The sequence below is a fragment of the Lepisosteus oculatus genome, unplaced genomic scaffold (assembly GCF_040954835.1).
Source record: "Lepisosteus oculatus isolate fLepOcu1 unplaced genomic scaffold, fLepOcu1.hap2 HAP2_SCAFFOLD_164, whole genome shotgun sequence".
NCBI classification, from domain to species: Eukaryota; Metazoa; Chordata; class Actinopteri; order Semionotiformes; family Lepisosteidae; genus Lepisosteus; species Lepisosteus oculatus.
In genome coordinates this window covers 2,050-27,500 of record NW_027167709.1, presented here as the reverse complement: position 1 = coordinate 27,500, position 25,451 = coordinate 2,050, and the positions used below count along the sequence as shown (strand labels likewise).

At 43.2% G+C, this 25,451-nt stretch overlaps 2 non-coding genes across 2 annotated transcripts; both read left to right on the top strand.

Moving 5' to 3' along the window:
- The first annotated feature begins 1,820 nt into the window (after nt 1-1,820).
- On the top strand, nt 1,821-1,902 carry trnas-gcu (transfer RNA serine (anticodon GCU)). The gene has a single exon. It is a non-coding gene; the product is annotated as a tRNA-Ser (tRNA).
- Nucleotides 1,903-4,725: 2,823 nt separating this feature from the next.
- trnas-aga (transfer RNA serine (anticodon AGA)) lies at nt 4,726-4,807 on the top strand. Its single transcript has one exon. It is a non-coding gene; the product is annotated as a tRNA-Ser (tRNA).
- The last annotated feature ends 20,644 nt before the right edge of the window (nt 4,808-25,451 follow it).

Sequence of the window (25,451 nt, the reverse complement as noted above, 5' to 3'; positions counted from 1 at the left end):
TTTTCTAAAGCTGTCAGGTGCAGTTCATTTACATGAAGGAAATCTCTTACTGGGTACGATTACAATGCAGTAAGTAGCACAGACTACTTAGGGAGTAGCCCGATGCGTTTAAAAACGACCCGAGCCAGGCAGGAGTCGAACCTGCAATTTCCTGATCCGTAGTCAGACGTGTTATCCATTGCGCCACTGGCCCTGGTGTGACACTGTAGGACTGTAACCCAGTGAGATCAGCACTGCAACTAGTAAAATATTACCCCCGGTCCATTCTTTTCCAAAAGTGAGAAACACCTGTTTTCTACATTTTGTCTGTTTTAAAACCATATCTCTTTAAACCAAACCAAGAGTTTGTCTTTTGCACTGATATTCTGATTCATTTCGATTTCAAAGAAAAAAAAAACATTATCTTCCATAGCATCATAAAATTGTCCATTCTTCCAGACTCTACTTCTCTCTTGTAGTAGTACAGCAGACCTTTCCAGGTGAGCAGATCACAGAGTCCGAAATATGCTTCCTCCATCAAGCAAAGTACCTGAACATGACTCTGTCTTCATAAAAGCGCCCCTGTAATAAAGAAATTAAATCCGAAATCAAGAGTTCAGTTGCCTACTGAAGTTCAAGAAGTCATCAATTTTAACCTAGCAACACATTAAAGGCTGCATCTATACAAGTACGATTCTAGAAATGCTCACCAGATTACGTTTTAAGAAGGAACTGCGCCTCAGGTTCCGCCGAGATCTTAACTTGGATGGCAGGATTCAGAGTCCGGAGTGCGGACTGATGTCGCACGGAGGGTCCACATACTGTGGATCCCTCAGTTTTCTTCCGCGTGTTTAAACCGCCAGCGTGTGACTCCCCTGTCCCCGTGACCTCATTGCTCTGCTCTCGCCTCTGTGCAGCTGAGCCCGACTCATGGTAAAGTGGAAAAAAATATGCCCTCAACGTGGGATTTACTCTGGATCGAGGATAGATGTCACCTTTTTATCGTTGAACAGGATGTATGTGATGTGGCGACTAGGTTCAATTTTGTATCCTTTTAAAAGATTAAGGACTGGGGTGAGCGTGATTTACCACCCTTTCAGCTAAGAACCCGACATGAGCACCGTTTAAGCTGCATAGACTCGGTCGTTTAACTCTTCTCCATTAGCAGGGTTAAGGTTAAAGAAAAAAAAACATTGCTGACTTCTTTTTTTTTTTGCCAGCCGCTAGCGCTGATTAGCAATGTTTGTATTTCATGTTTTGCAAGTTGCATCCATTTTAAGAAAAACAAGTCGCGTTAAAGACAGGAAATGAATACTTGCATTTAATTAAGTCTAGCCGTAGGCGGTTGTCTGTAAGGACCAGTTCTGTTCAAGAAGACAGAACAAAGAAGGCACCACTGGAATTCGGACTCAGGATCTCCTGTTTAAGAGACAAGCGCTTTAACCAACTAAGCCACGGCACCCCGGGAGTGTTGTCCTTTTGCAGCCACTTGGACACACCACTCAGACACATCTGCATTCGGTGTGTGCTCCGCCTGCTCGCTGAGCAAGTTGCCACCTTTACATACAATAGCAACATCGACACCAAGAGAAAGGATGACAAATGGCTTTTATCTGGAACTTTTCATGTCCAAGGAGCTCAATGTGCTTTCTGTGTACAACAGGGCCACTGAACTCCACACTGGCCACTGAAGCACAGCAGTGGCTTGCTGGCTTGACATCTCCCAAGGAAAATGTTGAAATCGCATGTGGAACAGGAAAAGGACCCTCGAGTACGAGGGAAAAAAAAGAAAAAGATCATTTGGAGCGCGCCAACCCATGTCTGGACAGACCGGTTCCATCGACGAGGTGGCCGAGTGGTTAAGGTGATGGACTGCTAATCCATTGTGCTCTGCACGCATGGGTTCAAATCCCATCCTTGTCGCTCTCTACGTTTGACGTTGGCCATCCTTTTGTTTGCTCCAGTACTAGAGCCTTACATTTTCTAGCGGTGGCTGAACATGGTATAGTAGGCTAACGTTGGTATCGAGCAGTGGCAGTAACAGTATTTACGTGCCGCTGCTGCCAAGTGGCTCTGGGTTGTGACCGCGTTTTCACTTACTTGCAGCACAAACGGAGAAAGCGATTTTTGACAGTCTCTCGAGAGACTGCGCTAGGTGTTTAGGGATAGACTTTGTCAGTTCCCAATGGGATGATGGCCTCTCAAATAGTTTGTGATTCCTCTAGACGTTTATACAGTAGAAGCCTGCTTCGTGGCTTAAATCCAAGCTAAGGAAACGAGTTTGAGGTCTGATGCAGAACTGCGAATTCAATGAAGGGGAACACTACAGTACATTGCACTGTATGTGTGAGGAAAGCTGCCCCCTTCTGTTCCTTGTCGACCGAACAGAGGACTGTAAAGGATACCGCCAAGAAACTTTAGAATGCTGGTTGTAATCCAGCTCCAAAGAAGCCCCTTTGGGTGTTATGTCATCAAAAAGTAAGAACAGAGAATCTCCCTTTGATCAAAAGTGCAACAGAACTGTTTTCCGTGGAGCAGGTTTCAGACCCGTAGACCTGTTTTATTTGTAGGGCAGGGCGCATTCCCAAACGCGAATCTCCTGTTTTAGAAATGCTTTGGGCGGCGTGAAGTGAAAATAAGAAGTGGGCTCCAGATGCACATGGAAGCAATCAAGTGTTTCATCCGAGCTGTTTCAACGACTCCTCAACAGCTTTCCTTTTACAGAGGCCCAACGATTAATGATGGGGGTGCACCCTTCAATGTGCCTTACGACTCTAGGGAGTGATTGAGACGATTCGTAGCGTGTGTTCATTTCCCTCTATTCCCCATGTTGCAGTGGTAAGATGACGTAAATTCCTGCTTCGGCACGTAAAGGCATTATAATCAAGTGCAGGAGCTGAGGGCTTTTGTTTTGTTTCGTTTTCTATGGCACTCGTAAGCACGCAAAACAAAGACAATTCCTGCATCTAACACGAATGTAAATGCTTTTGAAAGTGCAGTGTGGTGCAGCTTGTAAAATCCTTGTCCACATTTGTGGTTTGTTGATGTTTTTTCTGTCTGCCAAAGTTGCATTTTGACATCCGGACGGGGAGACTTTATCATTTGAACGTGAAGCCAGCCTTAAACCTTCTGAGGCGTGTCTGTCTGCCGGCATGTATCTTGTGAAAGGTTTTTTTTTTTTAACGGAGAGCGACTTTAAAAAAGTTTCCGCAGCCACCTCGCACTCCGTGTTAGATTATAGGAGGAATGCGGTGGCGGCGAGCTCGCTGTAGTCGTGGCCGAGTAGTTAAGGCGATAGACTTGAAATCCACTGGGGACTCCCCGCTTAGGTTCGAATCCTGCCGACTACGGCGTCTGCCGCACGTCACCTTGTGCCTGTGCGGCAAAGGCGAAGTGCCGCTTCTCCTTTCCTGGTACTATAAAAATGCTACATCGCTTGGTCCTGCTTCCATGGAAAGCAGTTCTTCAGGTAATTCTACTCTCTTACCAAAGCTGTTAGGTTCCTTTCCGTGGTGAGATGGGTTGTCATGCAACGCTGCCACATAGTGCCGACAGACAAGTGTGTTGCGGGAGAAGAGAAAAGTGTTTGAAGATTTAAGAGTGTCTTAGGTGGAGCCAAAATCAAGTGTCACAAATGCAAGTGGGAAGATTTCCAATGTTTAATATGGTCAAAATAAGCGGAAGTTACCAGCTGGTCCGGCACAGTCTGCCATGCTTTTGTCATATACTGTAAAGTGGTGTCGAACTGGGTGTCGAACTGGAGCCTCACCATTTGCATATGTGAGGCTCCAGTTATACATCGAGTGTCACATTAAATGACAAAAATGAAGAGAGTTAAAGCACCTGGAAAGGTTTTCTTACAACTTTTGAGCTGACACAGTTTTGGAAAATGTTTCCTTCACGCTGCACTGAACAACATAGGCAGCCAAGAGTCTCCAAAACAAAACAGAATGGACAGATAGGAGAAAATTCCCACTTGTCCTGAAGTTCCCAAAATCCAGCACTGAGCGTACACAAAGTGTCTAAGTAGCGTGGGAATGCTAACCCTAACCCTAGCTGGAGTTTGAGCAATCCGGCACTGAGCGTAAGAAGATGAGTCAAAGTAACGTCTAATCGGATTAGTTTCCTTAGAGCTGGTTCAGAGTTTGCTCAAGAGTTTACCTTTCACAGATGCGCAAAGAAGAATGTTGGGGGTGCACGCTTCAAGGTGCCTTACAGCTGTAGGGAGTGATTCGAGACGATTCGTGGCGTGTGCTCGTTCCCATATACCGTACGACCCGGGGTGCAGTGCTAGGATGACGTACTATACCGCTTGGGCACGTAACGGCGTTATATGCAAGTGCGGGACGTGAGGGTTTTCGTTTGTTCGTTTTGTTTTGCTCTGCTTTGCTTTGTTTTGCTTTCCATCGCGTTGGTAAGAGCGTAAATAAAAAGGCGATTCTTGCGTCTACCACTAACGTAAGAGCTATTTCAAGTGCGGCGTGGTGCGGCTTTTGAAATGCTTGTGGGCATTTCTCTGTTGTTGATTCTTTTTTTGTGTGTAACAAAGTGGCATTTTCATGTCCGGGGAGACTTTATCATTCTGACATGAAGCCACCCTTAAGTCCTCTGAGGCGTGTCTGTCTGCAAGGCTTGTATTTTGTAAATGTTTTTTTGAAACGGAGAACGACTTTGAAATAGGCTTCCGCCGGCGCCTCGCGATCCAGGTAAGATTGTAGCAAGAACGCAGCGGCGGTGGGGCTTGCTGTAGTCGTGGCCGAGTGGTTAAGGCGATGGACTAGAAATCCATTGGTGTCTCCCCGCGCAGGTTCGAATCCTGTCGACTACGTTGTCCACCTCCTGTCATTGTGTTCCGGCGCAAGCAAAGAAGCGCGCCTCTTTGCTGTTCCTGGTGGTTTTAAAACGCCAAATCGCTTGTACCCGCTGCCTTGGAATTAAATTCTTCAGCGTCTGCGAATGGCATTTTGCAGCTGGAAGCAGATGTCGACGCTTTTTGCAAAGAGCACCAAAAAAGCGTCTTTTTTGAAGGCCTGGGCACTGAGCATCGGTGGTTCAGTGGTAGAATTCTCGCCTGCCACGCGGGAGGCTCGGGTTCGATACCCGGCCAATGCAGTGGCTTTTGCAGCGAGCGGCTCCATCACTTGCATCCCCTTGCAACTCGCAACTGAAAACCCACTGAAGCTAAGCAGGTGTGAGCCAGTTCAGTACCCGGATAAGGGTGAGCTACAGGGAAAAACAAAGCTTCCAGCTGGAAGCGGTGTTAATGGTGCCGGCGGGGGGGCGCTCACCCTGTGGTCTGTGCAGGTCCCAATTCCCCAGTATAGTGACGGAGATTCTGTGTTGTAAAAAGGCGCTGTCTTTTGGATGAGATGTAAAACCGAGGGCACAGCGCTCTGTGGTCATTCAAAATGACCACCAAAACCTTTGACAAAAGCTCTTGGTAATTGATGGTCTTCAATAATGCTTCTCCTTTAGGTACATTTTAAATCAGCTGACAAATGCTGTGAAATGGGGGGGCACTTCAGGCCAGTGTAGGATTTGGGTTACAAGAACCATGAAACTGCACGAGAAAGCCTGTACACTGAATTACATGGCTTTCTATTCAAAGGAGGACAAAAGAAATTCCCTGAGTTCGATTTTTTGCAGCACAGAGAGGAGCTGTACATGTTTGTCTGAAATGATACATTTGGCACAACAAGACACAGAGAGAGGCACAGCTGGTATTCAGACCCAGGATCGCCTGCTTACTAGGCAGGCACTTTAAGCCACTAGGGAGCACCGCACTTTTACAGACACTTGGACACATCTGCGCTCGGTCTGCACTTAACATAATCTCTGAGCCCGTTGCCTCTTTCCCATTTAGTAGCAGAACTGACGCCAAGAGAAATGATGAGAAATGGCATTTATCTGGCACTTCTCATGTCCAAGGAGCTCAATGCCCTTGACACCTCCCCAAGGCGACAGAGCTGTGCATTCTTTGGCGACAACATTTTTTCTTTTGTTTTATTTCTATACTTATTGATAGAATAAAAACGATATGTCATGTACTGTAAGGGAAATGTCTCTTTTCATGGGGAAAGCTAGCACCAGCAAATGTTGTGTTTAGAAGAAGTGATTTAACATGACACGTGACCTAATTTACCGGAGCAAAAGCTCACCCAGCAAGCCCTGCTTTACTTCTACAGGAGAGAAGTACTGTAGAGTCTGCAAGATGTTCAGCTGGGTAGCTACGTCAGCATGCCTCGGCTGCAAAGGAACAAGTAATAGGTTTATTGCATGCTGAAAAGAGAAGAACGGAAACACAGCGTTTCGGCCGTGAGGTCTTCTCACACCTGAAGAAGCCTCACACCTGTAAAAGGCTCCATGGTTTTCTTTCTTCTCTTTTCAACATGGAATACACCTATTGTCTGCAAGATGTGACAATTTCACGGTGTTTTGGAAGAAAACCTTTTTTCTTTGAATTCAAAATCAATCAGAATTTCAGCACGACACACCAACACTTTTTCTGTTTTTAGATATGAATATTCAATACTTAAACGGGCGCAGTTAAGACATTAAATATATATACATATTGTATACAGTACAGTTTGCATACGGTAATTTGTTTATGTTACGCGATTAAAAAATAAATAAATAACACTGAAAGGTCCAGCACCAGCTGGATTCAAACACACAACCTGCTAGTTGGTAGTCATGCACCTAGACCAGTAGGCTACAAGACAGCTCGCATGAACAAGCAGCCGAAACAGCCCTACACAGCCCTGCCGCAGTACACGGATATAATCATACCATTATTAAATTCTTGAGATACGCGATTCCATATTATATTCCCTTTTAATCAAATTCTAAAAGTATGCTTGTTGACTCCGGTATCACGTTAGTTAAAGACTTCGAAGTTTACAATGTTTAGGGAGAAATGGAATACTGGTGTGTATTTTTTTCTTTAAAGTACCAAGACCAGCTATATACTGTATGTTTACGTTCCAAAATTAATATCGTTTATGGCCTTCACACGCGTTACAGTATGCTCCTATTCTTTTTATGCTCAGCTACTAAGATTTCCCTTTTAGTGGTAAAATTCAATATCTACAACGGGCACAGTAAAGACGTTTACAGTAAGTCTTTCTACGACAGACCAACGGACCACGAGTGCCCCTGTCGGTCAACCAATCACGCACCGCGGTACCCCGTGTCATCTTACCTGCGGTACGTGTCTGTACCGCTCACTTTGAATGGCTGCATTTGTAACAGTATTGTTGTTATTGTTTTTGTCCTGTAAAGTGCTTTGAGGAGCCAGCTTTAAAGGCGCCATAAACAATAAAGTTCATTATTATTACTATTGTTAATTTGCTGGACAGAGAGGTGAACATTATTACACAGAAGACAAAGATAGCGATTTACGTTGCATTGTGCATTGTGCTGCTGTAATACAGTTTTAAATAATTAAAAGTCTAAACAGTATCAGCTTTATTTATGGGTTTTAAACGCGATTTAAATCAATATAAATGTTTAAATTGTAACGCCTAGGTGACTATTCATTGTTATTAAAATGACTTAAATTCGATCATGTTGTGATATTTAGAAATATACATTTGTTTGGTGCGAGTGAAGTTTTATTTAATCTCTGAGCCAGGGAAACGTTTTATTTTTTCAAAGAAATGTTTGTTAAAAAAAAGTCAGGGCTCCAACAGGATTCAAACACAGAGCGTGAGACGTGGGAATCAGGAACCTAACCCACAGCTCCACCAGCAAGGTCACATGCAGGGTGCTGAAAAAGCACTACAGAAACATTATCAACAGACAATGTACAGCGTGTACTATTCTTGTGTTACGGTACATGAATATAATTATATCGTTATTAATTTCTTTAGATACGCGATTCCATATTATATTCAATTCTTAAAGTATGCTTTTTGACTCCGATATCACGTCAGTTAAAGACTTCGATGCTTAAAATGTTTAGGGAGAAATGGAATACTGGTGTGTATTTTTTCTTTAAAGTACCGAGACCAGCAATATACTGTATGTTTATGTTCCAAAATTAATATTGTTTATGGTTTTCACACGCGTTTCAGTATGCTCCTATTCTTTTTATGCTCAGCTACTAAGATTTCCCTTTAGTGGTAAAATTCCACATAAATATTCAATAGTTAAACAGGCACAATAAAGACATTAAATATACATATACATACAGTACAGTTTGTATACAGTTATATGTTTATGTTTATGTTAAATCAATCTCTTTTATAAGAATGTGAAAGGCATGGTGAATCGATTGTCAAAAATTACTGTACTTTGCATGATTGGAAACAAATGCGTGATTGCGAAATGCTGTGGTGTTACTTTTACAAAGACGGTCAATGAATAAAAGAATGTGGACCAGGGCAATACTTTGAGTTTACAGCTTGTCCAAGGTCATTCATTATTAATGCTATTAGTAATATCTTCGTTAAAGACTTTGATGGCGACAGCTCAAACATGAGAGGTTGAGCTTTATTAGCTCCACCTTGCGGAAATTCCGGATACTATTATTTTACTTGCGGTATTATAGGAGAGTTTACGGTAACTCGCGGTAGACTGCGTAAAGCGCACCGCAAAATAATGCGGTATCGCCCGCTTGTTTTGAATGGCTGCATCTGTAAAAGCAAACTGTCGTTTGTGCACCCTTATACAACAAAAATCCATAACTGGCATTTTTTAAGTGCTAGGTCCCAAACAAGCCATTACATTTTATTTTAGTTTCGAATGATTGAGACTAGCACGGAGGTATCAGTCAAATTACTTAGAACGGGACAACTGAGTTAAGGTTAACATTCTATTTTGTTCCCCTTGTTTACTTTAAAACTTCCAGTTCATTCCCGTAGTTCTGCCATAATTAATCAAAGAATGTAACAGTGGCAGAAGTAAACGTTCCAAAAGCTTTTTTTTGCTTTCATTTTCTAACTTTCTGCTTTTGCTGTAACAATTCTGTGATACACGTCTCTAGTAGCTCTTTAAAAGTTTTTGTTTCGATTCAGAATGACAAAAGCTACTGTATGGAAGCCCGTTTCTGCCAGGGAGCTAAAAAAAAAAACCTGCTATGGTACAGATGCAGCCATTCAAAATGCATGGTACAATCCCATATCGCACGCAACTACCCACTAGCCACCGTAGTCTACCACAGTAAGTGATTGGCTAGCCAAAATGTCCGACAGGGGCACTCGTGGTGCATTGGTCAGTAGTGAAAAGATTTAATCATTTAATTTTTTTACTGTGCACGTTTTATTCCACATAGTATAGAATATTTACATGGAATTTTACCACTAAAGGGAAATTTTAATAGCAGAACATTAAAAGAAAAGTAGCATAATGCATCTGAAAGTCAGAAACGATATTAATTTAGGAACATAAACATATTACTGTATGTAAACTGTACTGCATTTGGCTGGTCTTGGTAGTTGAAAGAAAAAATACCCATCAGTCTTCCATTTCTCCCTAAACATTTTAAGCATCAAAGTTTTATAAACGGTCACCAAATATGCGATTGCTGTGTAGAATGAATTTTAATTTAAAAAAAAAGATTTAACATGAAAATTAAGCTGTTTACGTTCCTCCGCCTGAGAATATAGATTAAGGGCTGACACAGTGGGCTCTTCTGAGACATTGCGATTCCACAGTCTGAAAAAACACGTTTATTTCGGGCTGAAAAACACGTTTTGAAAAGTGTGCTGTTCCTGCCCAAAAAAGTTACATGGGGGTGACCAAAGTTGCCCAAACGTGTTTAATTCTGCTGAAAAACACGTTTTGAAAACTTCTGCACACTGGGGTTAAGGGCTGACTCAGTGACTCTTCTGAGCCAGGCAGTTACATTGGGATTCAACAGTCTGAAAAAACGTGTTTATTTCGGACTGAAAAACACGTTTTGAAAAGTCTGCTGTTCCTGCCCCAGCAGTTACATGGGGGTGACCAAAGTTGCCCAAACGTGTTTATTTCTGCTGAAAAGCACATTTTGAAAACTTCTGCACACTGGGGTTAAGGGCTGACTCAGCGGGCTCTTCAGAGCCAGGCAGATACATTTTGATTCAACAGTCTGAAAAAACGCATTTATTTCGATCTGAAAAACAAGTTTTGAAAAGTATGCTGTTCCTGCCCCAGAAGTTACATGGGGGGGAACAAAGTTGCCCAAATGTGTTTATTTCTGCTGAAAAACACGTTTTGAAAACTTCTGCACGCTGGGGTTAAGGGCTGACTCAGTGGGCTCTTCTGAGCCAGGCAGTTACATTAGGATTCAACAGTCTGAAAAAACGTGTTTATTTCGGACTGAAAAACACGTTTTGAAAAGTCTGCTGTTACTGCCCCATAACTTACATGGGGCTGACCAAACTTGCAGACACATGTTTATTTCTGCTGAAAAACACGTTTTGACCCTTTCTGCACACTGGGGTTAAGAGCTGAGTGTGTGGGCTCTTCTGAGCCTTGCTGTTACACGGGGATTCAGTTGTCTGAAAAAACGCGTTTATTTCGGGCTGAAAAACACGTTTTGAAAAGTGTGCTGTTACTGCCCCATAACTTACATGGGGTTGACCAAACTTGCAGAAACATGTTTATTTCTGCTGAAAAACACGTTTTGACCCTTTCTGCACACTGGGGTTAAGAGCTGAGTGTGTGGGCTCTTCTGAGCCTTGCTGTTACATGGGGATTCAGTTGTCTGAAAAAACGCGTTTATTTCGGGCTGAAAAACACGTTTTGAAAAGTGTGCTGTTACTGCCCCATAACTTACATGGGGTTGACCAAACTTGCAGAAACATGTTTATTTCTGCTGAAAAACACGTTTTGACCCTTTCTGCACACTGGGGTTAAGAGCTGAGTGTGTGGGCTCTTCTGAGCCTTGCTGTTACATGGGGATTCAGTTGTCTGAAAAAACGCGTTTATTTCGGGCTGAAAAACACGTTTTTAAAAGTGGGCTGTTACTGCCCCATAACTTACATGGGGTTGACCAAACTTGCAGAAACATGTTTATTTCTGCTGAAAAACACGTTTTGACCCTTTCTGCACACTGGGGTTAAGAGCTGAGTGTGTGGGCTCTTCTGAGCCTTGCTGTTACATGGGGATTCAGTTGTCTGAAAAAACGCGTTTATTTCGGGCTGAAAAACACGTTTTGAAAAGTGTGCTGTTACTGCCCCATAACTTACATGGGGTTGACCAAACTTGCAGAAACATGTTTATTTCTGCTGAAAAACACGTTTTGACCCTTTCTGCACACTGGGGTTAAGAGCTGAGTGTGTGGGCTCTTCTGAGCCTTGCTGTTACATGGGGATTCAGTTGTCTGAAAAAACGCGTTTATTTCGGGCTGAAAAACACGTTTTGAAAAGTGTGCTGTTACTGCCCCATAACTTACATGGGGTTGACCAAACTTGCAGAAACATGTTTATTTCTGCTGAAAAACACGTTTTGACCCTTTCTGCACACTGGGGTTAAGAGCTGAGTGTGTGGGCTCTTCTGAGCCTTGCTGTTACATGGGGATTCAGTTGTCTGAAAAAACGCGTTTATCTAGGGCTGAAAAACACGTTTTGAAAAGTGAGCTTTTACTGCCCCATAACTTACATGGGTTTGACCAAACTTGCAGAAACATGTTTATTTCTGCTGAAAAACACGTTTTGACCCTTTCTGCACACTGGGGTTAAGAGCTGAGTGTGTGGGCTCTCCTGAGCCTTGCTGTTACATGGGGATTCAGTTGTCTGAAAAAACGCGTTTATTTCGGGCTGAAAATTACGTTTTGAAAAGTGTGCTGTTACTGCCCCATAACTTACATGGGGTTGACCAAACTTGCAGAAACATGTGTATTTCTGCTGAAAAACACGTTTTGACCCTTTCTGCACACTGGGGTTAAGGGCTGAGTGTGTGGGCTCTTCTGAGCCTTGCTGTTACAAGGAGATTCAGTTGTCTGAAAAAACGCGTTTATTTCGGGCTGAAAAACACGTTTTGAAAAGTGTGATGTTACTGCCCCATAACTTACATGGGGTTGACCAAACTTGCAGAAACATGTTTATTTCTGCTGAAAAACACGTTTTGACCCTTTCTGCACACTGGGGTTAAGAGCTGAGTGTGTGGGCTCTTCTGAGCCTTGCTGTTACATGGGGATTCAGTTGTCTGAAAAAACGCGTTTATTTCGGGCTGAAAAACACGTTTTTAAAAGTGTGCTGTTACTGCCCCATAACTTACATGGGGTTGACCAAACTTGCAGAAAAATGTTTATTTCTTCTGAAAAACACGTTTTGACCCTTTCTGCACACTGGGGTTAAGAGCTGAGTGTGTGGGCTCTTCTGAGCCTTGCTGTTACATGGGGATTCAGTTGTCTGAAAAAACGCGTTTATTTCGGGCTGAAAAACACGTTTTAAAAGTGTGCTGTTACTGCCCCATAACTTACATGGGGTTGACCAAACTTGCAGAAACATGTTTATTTCTGCTGAAAAACACGTTTTGACCCTTTCTGCACACTGGGGTTAAGAGCTAAATGTGTGTGGGCTCTTCTGAGCCTTGCTGTTACATGGGGATTCAGTTGTCTGAAAAAACGCGTTTATTTTGGGCTGAAAAACACGTTTTGAAAAGTGTGCTGTTACTGCCCCATAACTTACATGGGGTTGACCAAACTTGCAGAAACGTTTATTTCTGCTGAAAAACACGTTTTGACCCTTTCTGCACACTGGGGTTAAGGGCTGAGTGTGTGGGCTCTTCTGAGCCTTGCTGTTACAAGGAGATTCAGTTGTCTGAAAAAACGCGTTTATTTCGGGCTGAAAAACACGTTTTGAAAAGTGTGATGTTACTGCCCCATAACTTACATGGGGTTGACCAAACTTGCAGAAACATGTTTATTTCTGCTGAAAAACACGTTTTGACCCTTTCTGCACACTGGGGTTAAGAGCTAAATGTGTGTGGGCTCTTCTGAGCCTTTCTGTTACATGGGGATTCAGTTGTCTGAAAAAACGTGTTTTTTTCGGGCTGAAAAACACGTTTTGAAAAGTGTGCTGTTACTGCCCCATAGCTTACATGGGGTTGAGCAAACTTGCAGAAACATGTTTATTTCTGCTGAAAAACACGTTTTGACCCTTTCTGCACACTGGGGTTAAGAGCTGAGTGTGTGGGCTCTTCTGAGCCTTGCTGTTACATGGGGATTCAGTTGTCTGAAAAAACGCGTTTATTTCGGGCTGAAAAACACGTTTTAAAAGTGTGCTGTTACTGCCCCATAACTTACATGGGGTTGACCAAACTTGCAGAAACATGTTTATTTCTGCTGAAAAACACGTTTTGACCCTTTCTGCACACTGGGGTTAAGAGCTGAGTGTGTGGGCTCTTCTGAGCCTTTCTGTTACATGGGGATTCAGTTGTCTGAAAAAACGTGTTTATTTCGGGCTGAAAAACACGTTTTGAAAAGTGTGCTGTTACTGCCCCATAGCTTACATGGGGTTGAGCAAACTTGCAGAAACATGTTTATTTCTGCTGAAAAACACGTTTTGACCCTTTCTGCACACTGGGGTTAAGAGCTGAGTGTGTGGGCTCTTCTGAGCCTTGCTGTTACATGGGGATTCAGTTGTCTGAAAAAACGCGTTTATCTAGGGCTGAAAAACACGTTTTGAAAAGTGAGCTTTTACTGCCCCATAACTTACATGGGGTTGACCAAACTTGCAGAAACATGTTTATTTCTGCTGAAAAACACGTTTTGACCCTTTCTGCACACTGGGGTTAAGAGCTGAGTGTGTGGGCTCTTCTGAGCCTTGGTGTTACATGGGGATTAAGTTGTCTGAAAAAACGCGTTTATTTCGGGCTGAAAAACACGTTTTGAAAAGTGTGCTGTTACTGCCCCATAACTTACATGGGGTTGACCAAACTTGCAGAAACATGTTTATTTCTGCTGAAAAACACGTTTTGACCCTTTCTGCACACTGGGGTTAAGAGCTGAGTGTGTGGGCTCTTCTGAGCCTTGCTGTTACATGGGGATTCAGTTGTCTGAAAAAACGCGTTTATTTCGGGCTGAAAAACACGTTTTGAAAAGTGTGCTGTTACTGCCCCATAACTTACATGGGGTTGACCAAACTTGCAGAAACATGTTTATTTCTGCTGAAAAACACGTTTTGACCCTTTCTGCACACTGGGGTTAAGGGCTGAGTGTGTGGGCTCTTCTGAGCCTTGCTGTTACAAGGAGATTCAGTTGTCTGAAAAAACGCGTTTATTTCGGGCTGAAAAACACGTTTTGAAAAGTGTGATGTTACTGCCCCATAACTTACATGGGGTTGACCAAACTTGCAGAAACATGTTTATTTCTGCTGAAAAACACGTTTTGACCCTTTCTGCACACTGGGGTTAAGAGCTGAGTGTGTGGGCTCTTCTGAGCCTTGCTGTTACATGGGGATTCAGTTGTCTGAAAAAACGCGTTTATTTCGGGCTGAAAAACACGTTTTTAAAAGTGTGCTGTTACTGCCCCATAACTTACATGGGGTTGACCAAACTTGCAGAAAAATGTTTATTTCTTCTGAAAAACACGTTTTGACCCTTTCTGCACACTGGGGTTAAGAGCTGAGTGTGTGGGCTCTTCTGAGCCTTGCTGTTACATGGGGATTCAGTTGTCTGAAAAAACGCGTTTATTTCGGGCTGAAAAACACGTTTTAAAAGTGTGCTGTTACTGCCCCATAACTTACATGGGGTTGACCAAACTTGCAGAAACATGTTTATTTCTGCTGAAAAACACGTTTTGACCCTTTCTGCACACTGGGGTTAAGAGCTAAATGTGTGTGGGCTCTTCTGAGCCTTGCTGTTACATGGGGATTCAGTTGTCTGAAAAAACGCGTTTATTTTGGGCTGAAAAACACGTTTTGAAAAGTGTGCTGTTACTGCCCCATAACTTACATGGGGTTGACCAAACTTGCAGAAACGTTTATTTCTGCTGAAAAACACGTTTTGACCCTTTCTGCACACTGGGGTTAAGGGCTGAGTGTGTGGGCTCTTCTGAGCCTTGCTGTTACAAGGAGATTCAGTTGTCTGAAAAAACGCGTTTATTTCGGGCTGAAAAACACGTTTTGAAAAGTGTGATGTTACTGCCCCATAACTTACATGGGGTTGACCAAACTTGCAGAAACATGTTTATTTCTGCTGAAAAACACGTTTTGACCCTATCTGCACACTGCGGTTAAGAGCTGAGTGTGTGGGCTCTTCTGAGACTTGCTGTTACATGGGGATTCAGTTGTCTGAAAAAACGCGTTTATTTCGGGCTGAAAAACACGTTTTTAAAAGTGTGCTGTTACTGCCCCATAACTTACATGGGGTTGACCAAACTTGCAGAAACATGTTTATTTCTGCTGAAAAACACGTTTTGACCCTTTCTGCACACTGGGGTTAAGAGCTGAGTGTGTGGGCTCTTCTGAGCCTTGCTGTTACATGGGGATTCAGTTGTCTGAAAAAACGCGTTTATTTCGGGCTGAAAAACACGTTTTGAAAAGTGTGCTGTTACTGCCCCATAACTTACATGGGGTTGAGCAAACTTGCAGAAACATGTTTATTTCTGCTGAAAAACACGTTTTGACCCTTTCTGCACACTGGGGTTAAGAGCTGAGTGTGTGGGCTCTTCTGAGCCTTTCTGTTACATGGGGATTCAGTTGTCTGAAAAAACGTGTTTATTTCGGGCTGAAAAACACGTTTTGAAAAGTCTGCTGTTACTGCCCCATAGCTTACATGGGGTTGAGCAAACTTGCAGAAACATGTTTATTTCTGCTGAAAAACACGTTTTGACCCTTTCTGCACACTGGGGTTAAGAGCTGAGTGTGTGGGCTCTTCTGAGCCTTGCTGTTACATGGGGATTCAGTTGTCTGAAAAAACGTGTTTATTTCGGGCTGAAAAACACGTTTTGAAAAGTGTGCTGTTACTGCCCCATAGCTTACATGGGGTTGAGCAAACTTGCAGAAACATGTTTATTTCTGCTGAAAAACACGTTTTGACCCTTTCTGCACACTGGGGTTAAGAGCTGAGTGTGTGGGCTCTTCTGAGCCTTGCTGTTACATGGGGATTCAGTTGTCTGAAAAAACGCGTTTATTTCGGGCTGAAAAACACGTTTTGAAAAGTGTGCCGTTACTGCCCCATAACTTACATGGGGTTGACCAAACTTGCAGAAACATGTTTATTTCTGCTGAAAAACACGTTTTGACCCTTTCTGCACACTGGGGTTAAGAGCTGAGTGTGTGGGCTCTTCTGAGCCTTGCTGTTACATGGGGATTCAGTTGTCTGAAAAAACGCGTTTATTTCGGGCTGAAAAACACGTTTTGAAAAGTGTGCTGTTACTGCCCCATAACTTACATGGGGTTGACCAAACTTGCAGAAACATGTTTATTTCTGCTGAAAAACACGTTTTGACCCTTTCTGCACACTGGGGTTAAGAGCTGAGTGTGTGGGCTCTTCTGAGCCTTGCTGTTAAATGGGGATTCAGTTGTCTGAAAAAACGCGTTTATCTAGGGCTGAAAAACACGTTTTGAAAAGTGAGCTTTTACTGCCCCATAACTTACATGGGGTTGACCAAACTTGCAGAAACATGTGTATTTCTGCTGAAAAACACGTTTTGACCCTTTCTGCACACTGGGGTTAAGAGCTGAGTGTGTGGGCTCTTCTGAGCCTTGCTGTTACATGGGGATTCAGTTGTCTGAAAAAACGCGTTTATTTCGGGCTGAAAAACACGTTTTGAAAAGTGTGCTGTTACTGCCCCATAACTTACATGGGGTTGACCAAACTTGCAGAAACATGTTTATTTCTGCTGAAAAACACGTTTTGACCCTTTCTGCACTCTGGGGTTAAGAGCGGAGTGTGTGGGCTCTTCTGAGCCTTGCTGTTACATGGGGATTCAGTTGTCTGAAAAAACGCGTTTATTTCGGGCTGAAAAACACGTTTTGAAAAGTGTGCTGTTACTGCCCCATAACTTACATGGGGTTGACCAAACTTGCAGAAACATGTTTATTTCTGCTGAAAAACACGTTTTGACCCTTTCTGCACACTGGGGTTAAGAGCTGAGTGTGTGGGCTCTTCTGAGCCTTGCTGTTACATGGGGATTCAGTTGTCTGAAAAAACGCGTTTATTTCGGGCTGAAAAACACGTTTTGAAAAGTGTGCTGTTACTGCCCCATAACTTACATGGGTTTGACCAAACTTGCAGAAACATGTTTATTTCTGCTGAAAAACACGTTTTGACCCTTTCTGCACACTGGGGTTAAGAGCTGAGTGTGTGGGCTCTTCTGAGCCTTGCTGTTACATGGGGATTCAGTTGTCTGAAAAAACGTGTTTATTTCGGGCTGAAAAACACGTTTTGAAAAGTGTGCTGTTACTGCCCCATAACTTACATGGGGTTGACCAAACTTGCAGAAACATGTTTATTTCTGCTGAAAAACACGTTTTGACCCTTTCTGCACACTGGGGTTAAGAGCGGAGTGTGTGGGCTCTTCTGAGCCTTGCTGTTACATGGGGATTCAGTTGTCTGAAAAAACGCGTTTATTTCGGGCTGAAAAACACGTTTTTAAAAGTGTGCTGTTACTGCCCCATAACTTACATGGGGTTGACCAAACTTGCAGAAACATGTTTATTTCTGCTGAAAAACACGTTTTGACCCTTTCTGCACACTGGGGTTAAGAGCTGAGTGTGTGGGCTCTTCTGAGCCTTGCTGTTACATGGGGATTCAGTTGTCTGAAAAAACGCGTTTATTTCGGGCTGAAAAACACGTTTTGAAAAGTGTGCTGTTACTGCCCCATAACTTACATGGGGTTGACCAAACTTGCAGAAACATGTTTATTTCTGCTGAAAAACACGTTTTGACCCTTTCTGCACACTGGGGTTAAGAGCGGAGTGTGTGGGCTCTTCTGAGCCTTGCTGTTACATGGGGATTCAGTTGTCTGAAAAAACGCGTTTATTTCGGGCTGAAAAACACGTTTTTAAAAGTGTGCTGTTACTGCCCCATAACTTACATGGGGTTGACCAAACTTGCAGAAACATGTTTATTTCTGCTGAAAAACACGTTTTGACCCTTTCTGCACACTGGGGTTAAGAGCTGAGTGTGTGGGCTCTTCTGAGCCTTGCTGTTACATGGGGATTCAGTTGTCTGAAAAAACGCGTTTATTTCGGGCTGAAAAACACGTTTTGAAAAGTGTGCTGTTACTGCCCCATAACTTACATGGGGTTGACCAAACTTGCAGAAACATGTTTATTTCTGCTGAAAAACACGTTTTGACCCTTTCTGCACACTGGGGTTAAGAGCTGAGTGTGTGGGCTTTTCTGAGCCTTGCTGTTACATGGGGATTCAGTTGTCTGAAAATACGCGTTTATTTCGGGCTGAAAAACACGGTTTGAAAAGTGTGCTGTTACTGCCCCATAACTTACATGGGGTTGACCAAACTTGCAGAAACATGTTTATTTCTGCTGAAAAACACGTTTTGACCCTTTCTGCACACTGGGGTTAAGAGCTGAGTTTGTGGGCTCTTCTGAGCCTTGCTGTTACATGGGGATTCAGTTGTCTGAAAAAACGCGTTTATTTCGGGCTGAAAAACACGTTTTGAGAAGTGTGCTGTTACTGCCCCATAACTTACATGGGGTTGACCAAACTTGCAGAAACATGTTTATTTCTGCTGAAAAACACGTTTTGACCCTTTCTGCACACTGGGGTTAAGAGCTGAGTGTGTGGGCTCTTCTGAGCCTTGCTGTTACATGGGGATTCAGTTGTCTGAAAAAACGCGTTTATTTCGGGCTGAAAAACACGTTTTGAAAAGTGTGCTGTTACTGCCCCATAACTTACATGGGGTTGACCAAACTTGCAGAAACATGTTTATTTCTGCTGAAAAACACGTTTTGACCCTTTCTGCACACTGGGGTTAAGAGCTGAGTGTGTGGGCTCTTCTGAGCCTTGCTGTTACATGGGGATTCAGTTGTCTGAAAAAACGCGTTTATTTCGGGCTGAAAAACATGTTTTGAAAAGTGTGCTGTTACTGCCCCATAACTTACATGGGGTTGACCAAACTTGCAGAAACATGTTTATTTCTGCTGAAAAACACGTTTTGACCCTTTCTGCACACTGGGGTTAAGAGCTGAGTGTGTGGGCTCTTCTGAGCCTTGCTGTTACATGGGGATTCAGTTGTCTGAAAAAACGCGTTTATTTCGGGCTGAAAAACACGTTTTGAAAAGTGGGCTGTTACTGCCCCATAACTTACATGGGGTTGACCAAACTTGCAGAAACATGTTTATTTCTGCTGAAAAACACGTTTTGACCCTTTCTGCACACTGGGGTTAAGAGCTGAGTGTGTGGGCTCTTCTGAGCCTTGCTGTTACATGGGGATTCAGTTGTCTGAAAAAACGCGTTTATTTCGGGCTGAAAAACACGTTTTGAAAAGTGTGCTGTTACTGCCCCATAGCTTACATGGGGTTGAGCAAACTTGCAGAAACATGTTTATTTCTGCTGAAAAACACGTTTTGACCCTTTCTGCACACTGGGGTTAAGAGCTGAGTGTGTGGGCTCTTCTGAGCCTTGCTGTTACATGGGGATTCAGTTGTCTGAAAAAACGCGTTTATTTCGGGCTGAAAAACACGTTTTGAAAAGTGTGCTGTTACTGCCCCATAACTTACATGGGGTTGACCAAACTTGCAGAAACATGTTTATTTCTGCTGAAAAACACGTTTTGACCCTTTCTGCACACTGGGGTTAAGAGCTGAGTGTGTGGGCTCTTCTGAGCCTTGCTGTTACATGGGGATTCAGTTGTCTGAAAAAAACGCGTTTATTTCGGGCTGAAAAACACGTTTTGAAAAGTGTGCTGTTACTGCCCCATAACTTACATGGGGTTGACCAAACTTGCAGAAACATGTTTATTTCTGCTGAAAAACACGTTTTGACCCTTTCTGCACACTGGGGTTAAGAGCTGAGTGTGTGGGCTCTTCTGAGCCTTGCTGTTACATGGGGATTCAGTTGTCTGAAAAAACGCGTTTATCTAGGGCTGAAAAACACGTTTTGAAAAGTGAGCTTTTACTGCCCCATAACTTACATGGGGTTGACCAAACTTGCAGAAACATGTGTATTTCTGCTGAAAAACACGTTTTGACCCTTTCTGCACACTGGGGTTAAGAGCTGAGTGTGTGGGCTCTTCTGAGCCTTGCTGTTACATGGGGATTCAGTTGTCTGAAAAAACGCGTTTATTTCGGGCTGAAAAACACGTTTTGAAAAGTGTGCTGTTACTGCCCCATAACTTACATGGGGTTGACCAAACTTGCAGAAACATGTTTATTTCTGCTGAAAAACACGTTTTGACCCTTTCTGCACACTGGGGTTAAGAGCTGAATGTGTGGGCTCTTCTGAGCCTTGCTGTTACATGGGGATTCAGTTGTCTGAAAAAACGCGTTTATTTCGGGCTGAAAAACACGTTTTGAAAAGTGTGCTGTTACTGCCCCATAACTTACATGGGGTTGACCAAACTTGCAGAAACATGTTTATTTCTGCTGAAAAACACGTTTTGACCCTTTCTGCACACTGGGGTTAAGAGCTGAGTGTGTGGGCTCTTCTGAGCCTTGCTGTTACATGGGGATTCAGTTTTCTGAAAAAACGCGTTTATTTCGGGCTGAAAAACACGTTTTGAAAAGTGTGCTGTTACTGCCCCATAACTTACATGGGGTTGACCAAACTTGCAGAAACATGTTTATTTCTGCTGAAAAACACGTTTTGACCCTTTCTGCACACTGGGGTTAAGAGCTGAGTTTGTGGGCTCTTCTGAGCCTTGCTGTTACATGGGGATTCAGTTGTCTGAAAAAACGTGTTTATTTCGGGCTGAAAAACACGTTTTGAAAAGTGTGCTGTTACTGCCCCATAACTTACATGGGGTTGACCAAACTTGCAGAAACATGTTTATTTCTGCTGAAAAACACGTTTTGACCCTTTCTGCACACTGGGGTTAAGAGCTGAGTGTGTGGGCTCTTCTGAGCCTTGCTGTTACATGGGGATTCAGTTGTCTGAAAAAACGCGTTTATTTCGGGCTGAAAAACACGTTTTGAAAAGTGTGCTGTTACTGCCCCATAACTTACATGGGGTTGACCAAACTTGCAGAAACATGTTTATTTCTGCTGAAAAACACGTTTTGACCCTTTCTGCACTCTGGGGTTAAGAGCGGAGTGTGTGGGCTCTTCTGAGCCTTGCTGTTACATGGGGATTCAGTTGTCTGAAAAAACGCGTTTATTTCGGGCTGAAAAACACGTTTTGAAAAGTGTGCTGTTACTGCCCCATAACTTACATGGGGTTGACCAAACTTGCAGAAACATGTTTATTTCTGCTGAAAAACACGTTTTGACCCTTTCTGCACACTGGGGTTAAGAGCTGAGTGTGTGGGCTCTTCTGAGCCTTGCTGTTACATGGGGATTCAGTTGTCTGAAAAAACGCGTTTATTTCGGGCTGAAAAACACGTTTTGAAAAGTGTGCTGTTACTGCCCCATAACTTACATGGGTTTGACCAAACTTGCAGAAACATGTTTATTTCTGCTGAAAAACACGTTTTGACCCTTTCTGCACACTGGGGTTAAGAGCTGAGTGTGTGGGCTCTTCTGAGCCTTGCTGTTACATGGGGATTCAGTTGTCTGAAAAAACGCGTTTATTTCGGGCTGAAAAACACGTTTTTAAAAGTGTGCTGTTACTGCCCCATAACTTACATGGGGTTGACCAAACTTGCAGAAACATGTTTATTTCTGCTGAAAAACACGTTTTGACCCTTTCTGCACACTGGGGTTAAGAGCTGAGTGTGTGGGCTCTTCTGAGCCTTGCTGTTACATGGGGATTCAGTTGTCTGAAAAAACGCGTTTATTTCGGGCTGAAAAACACGTTTTGAAAAGTGTGCTGTTACTGCCCCATAACTTACATGGGGTTGACCAAACTTGCAGAAACATGTTTATTTCTGCTGAAAAACACGTTTTGACCCTTTCTGCACACTGGGGTTAAGAGCTGAGTGTGTGGGCTTTTCTGAGCCTTGCTGTTACATGGGGATTCAGTTGTCTGAAAATACGCGTTTATTTCGGGCTGAAAAACACGGTTTGAAAAGTGTGCTGTTACTGCCCCATAACTTACATGGGGTTGACCAAACTTGCAGAAACATGTTTATTTCTGCTGAAAAACACGTTTTGACCCTTTCTGCACACTGGGGTTAAGAGCTGAGTTTGTGGGCTCTTCTGAGCCTTGCTGTTACATGGGGATTCAGTTGTCTGAAAAAACGCGTTTATTTCGGGCTGAAAAACACGTTTTGAAAAGTGTGCTGTTACTGCCCCATAACTTACATGGGGTTGACCAAACTTGCAGAAACATGTTTATTTCTGCTGAAAAACACGTTTTGACCCTTTCTGCACACTGGGGTTAAGAGCTGAGTGTGTGGGCTCTTCTGAGCCTTGCTGTTACATGGGGATTCAGTTGTCTGAAAAAACGCGTTTATTTCGGGCTGAAAAACACGTTTTGAAAAGTGTGCTGTTACTGCCCCATAACTTACATGGGGTTGACCAAACTTGCAGAAACATGTTTATTTCTGCTGAAAAACACGTTTTGACCCTTTCTGCACACTGGGGTTAAGAGCTGAGTGTGTGGGCTCTTCTGAGCCTTGCTGTTACATGGGGATTCAGTTGTCTGAAAAAACGCGTTTATTTCGGGCTGAAAAACACGTTTTGAAAAGTGTGCTGTTACTGCCCCATAACTTACATGGGGTTGACCAAACTTGCAGAAACATTTTTATTTCTGCTGAAAAACACGTTTTGACCCTTTCTGCACACTGGGGTTAAGAGCTGAGTGTGTGGGCTCTTCTGAGCCTTGCTGTTACATGGGGATTCAGTTGTCTGAAAAAACGCGTTTATTTCGGGCTGAAAAACACGTTTTGAAAAGTGGGCTGTTACTGCCCCATAACTTACATGGGGTTGACCAAACTTGCAGAAACATGTTTATTTCTGCTGAAAAACACGTTTTGACCCTTTCTGCACACTGGGGTTAAGAGCTGAGTGTGTGGGCTCTTCTGAGCCTTGCTGTTACATGGGGATTCAGTTGTCTGAAAAAAACGCGTTTATTTCGGGCTGAAAAACACTTTTGAAAAGTGTGCTGTTACTGCCCCATAACTTACATGGGGTTGACCAAACTTGCAGAAACATGTTTATTTCTGCTGAAAAACACGTTTTGACCCTTTCTGCACACTGGGGTTAAGAGCTGAGTGTGTGGGCTCTTCTGAGCCTTGCTGTTACATGGGGATTCAGTTGTCTGAAAAAACGCGTTTATCTAGGGCTGAAAAACACGTTTTGAAAAGTGTTCTGTTACTGCCCCATAACTTACATGGGGTTGACCAAGCTTGCAGAAACATGTTTATTTCTGCTGAAAAACACGTTTTGACCCTTTCTGCACACTGGGGTTAAGAGCTGAGTGTGTGGGCTCTTCTGAGCCTTGCTGTTACATGGGGATTCAGTTGTCTGAAAAAACGCGTTTATTTCGGGCTGAAAAACACGTTTTGAAAAGTGTGCTGTTACTGCCCCATAACTTACATGGGGTTGACCAAACTTGCAGAAACATGTTTATTTCTGCTGAAAAACACGTTTTGACCCTTTCTGCACACTGGGGTTAAGAGCTGAGTGTGTGGGCTCTTCTGAGCCTTGCTGTTACATGGGGATTCAGTTTTCTGAAAAAACGCGTTTATTTCGGGCTGAAAAACACGTTTTGAAAAGTGTGCTGTTACTGCCCCATAACTTACATGGGGTTGACCAAACTTGCAGAAACATGTTTATTTCTGCTGAAAAACACGTTTTGACCCTTTCTGCACACTGGGGTTAAGAGCTGAGTTTGTGGGCTCTTCTGAGCCTTGCTGTTACATGGGGATTCAGTTGTCTGAAAAAACGTGTTTATTTCGGGCTGAAAAACACGTTTTGAAAAGTGTGCTGTTACTGCCCCATAACTTACATGGGGTTGACCAAACTTGCAGAAACATGTTTATTTCTGCTGAAAAACACGTTTTGACCCTTTCTGCACACTGGGGTTAAGAGCTGAGTGGGTGGGCTCTTCTGAGCCTTGCTGTTACATGGGGATTCAGTTGTCTGAAAAAACGCGTTTATTTCGGGCTGAAAAACACGTTTTGAAAAGTGTGCTGTTACTGCCCCATAACTTACATGGGGTTGACCAAACTTGCAGAAACATGTTTATTTCTGCTGAAAAACACGTTTTGACCCTTTCTGCACACTGGGGTTAAGAGCTGAGTGTGTGGGCTCTTCTGAGCCTTGCTGTTACATGGGGATTCAGTTGTCTGAAAAAACGCGTTTATTTCGGGCTGAAAAACACGTTTTGAAAAGTGTGCTGTTACTGCCCCATAACTTACATGGGGTTGACCAAACTTGCAGAAACATGTTTATTTCTGCTGAAAAACACGTTTTGACCCTTTCTGCACACTGGGGTTAAGAGCTGAGTGTGTGGGCTCTTCTGAGCCTTGCTGTTACATGGGGATTCAGTTGTCTGAAAAAACGCGTTTATTTCGGGCTGAAAAACACGTTTTGAAAAGTGTGCTGTTACTGCCCCATAACTTACATGGGGTTGACCAAACTTGCAGAAACATGTTTATTTCTGCTGAAAAACACGTTTTGACCCTTTCTGCACACTGGGGTTAAGAGCTGAGTGTGTGGGCTCTTCTGAGCCTTGCTGTTACATGGGGATTCAGTTGTCTGAAAAACGCGTTTATTTCGGGCTGAAAAACACGTTTTGAAAAGTGTGCTGTTACTGCCCCATAACTTACATGGGGTTGACCAAACTTGCAGAAACATGTTTATTTCTGCTGAAAAACACGTTTTGACCCTTTCTGCACACTGGGGTTAAGAGCTGAGTGTGTGGGCTCTTCTGAGCCTTGCTGTTACATGGGGATTCAGTTGTCTGAAAAAACGCGTTTATTTAGGGCTGAAAAACACGTTTTGAAAAGTGTGCTGTTACTGCCCCATAACTTACATGGGGTTGACCAAACTTGCAGAAACATGTTTATTTCTGCTGAAAAACACGTTTTGACCCTTTCTGCACACTGGGGTTAAGAGCTGAGTGTGTGGGCTCTTCTGAGCCTTGCTGTTACATGGGGATTCAGTTGTCTGAAAAACGCGTTTATTTCGGGCTGAAAAACACGTTTTGAAAAGTGTGCTGTTACTGCCCCATAACTTACATGGGGTTGACCAAACTTGCAGAAACATGTTTATTTCTGCTGAAAAACACGTTTTGACCCTTTCTGCACACTGGGGTTAAGAGCTGAGTGTGTGGGCTCTTCTGAGCCTTGCTGTTACATGGGGATTCAGTTGTCTGAAAAACGCGTTTATTTCGGGCTGAAAAACACGTTTTGAAAAGTGTGCTGTTACTGCCCCATAACTTACATGGGGTTGACCAAACTTGCAGAAACATGTTTATTTCTGCTGAAAAACACCGTTTTGACCCTTTCTGCACACTGGGGTTAAGAGCTGAGT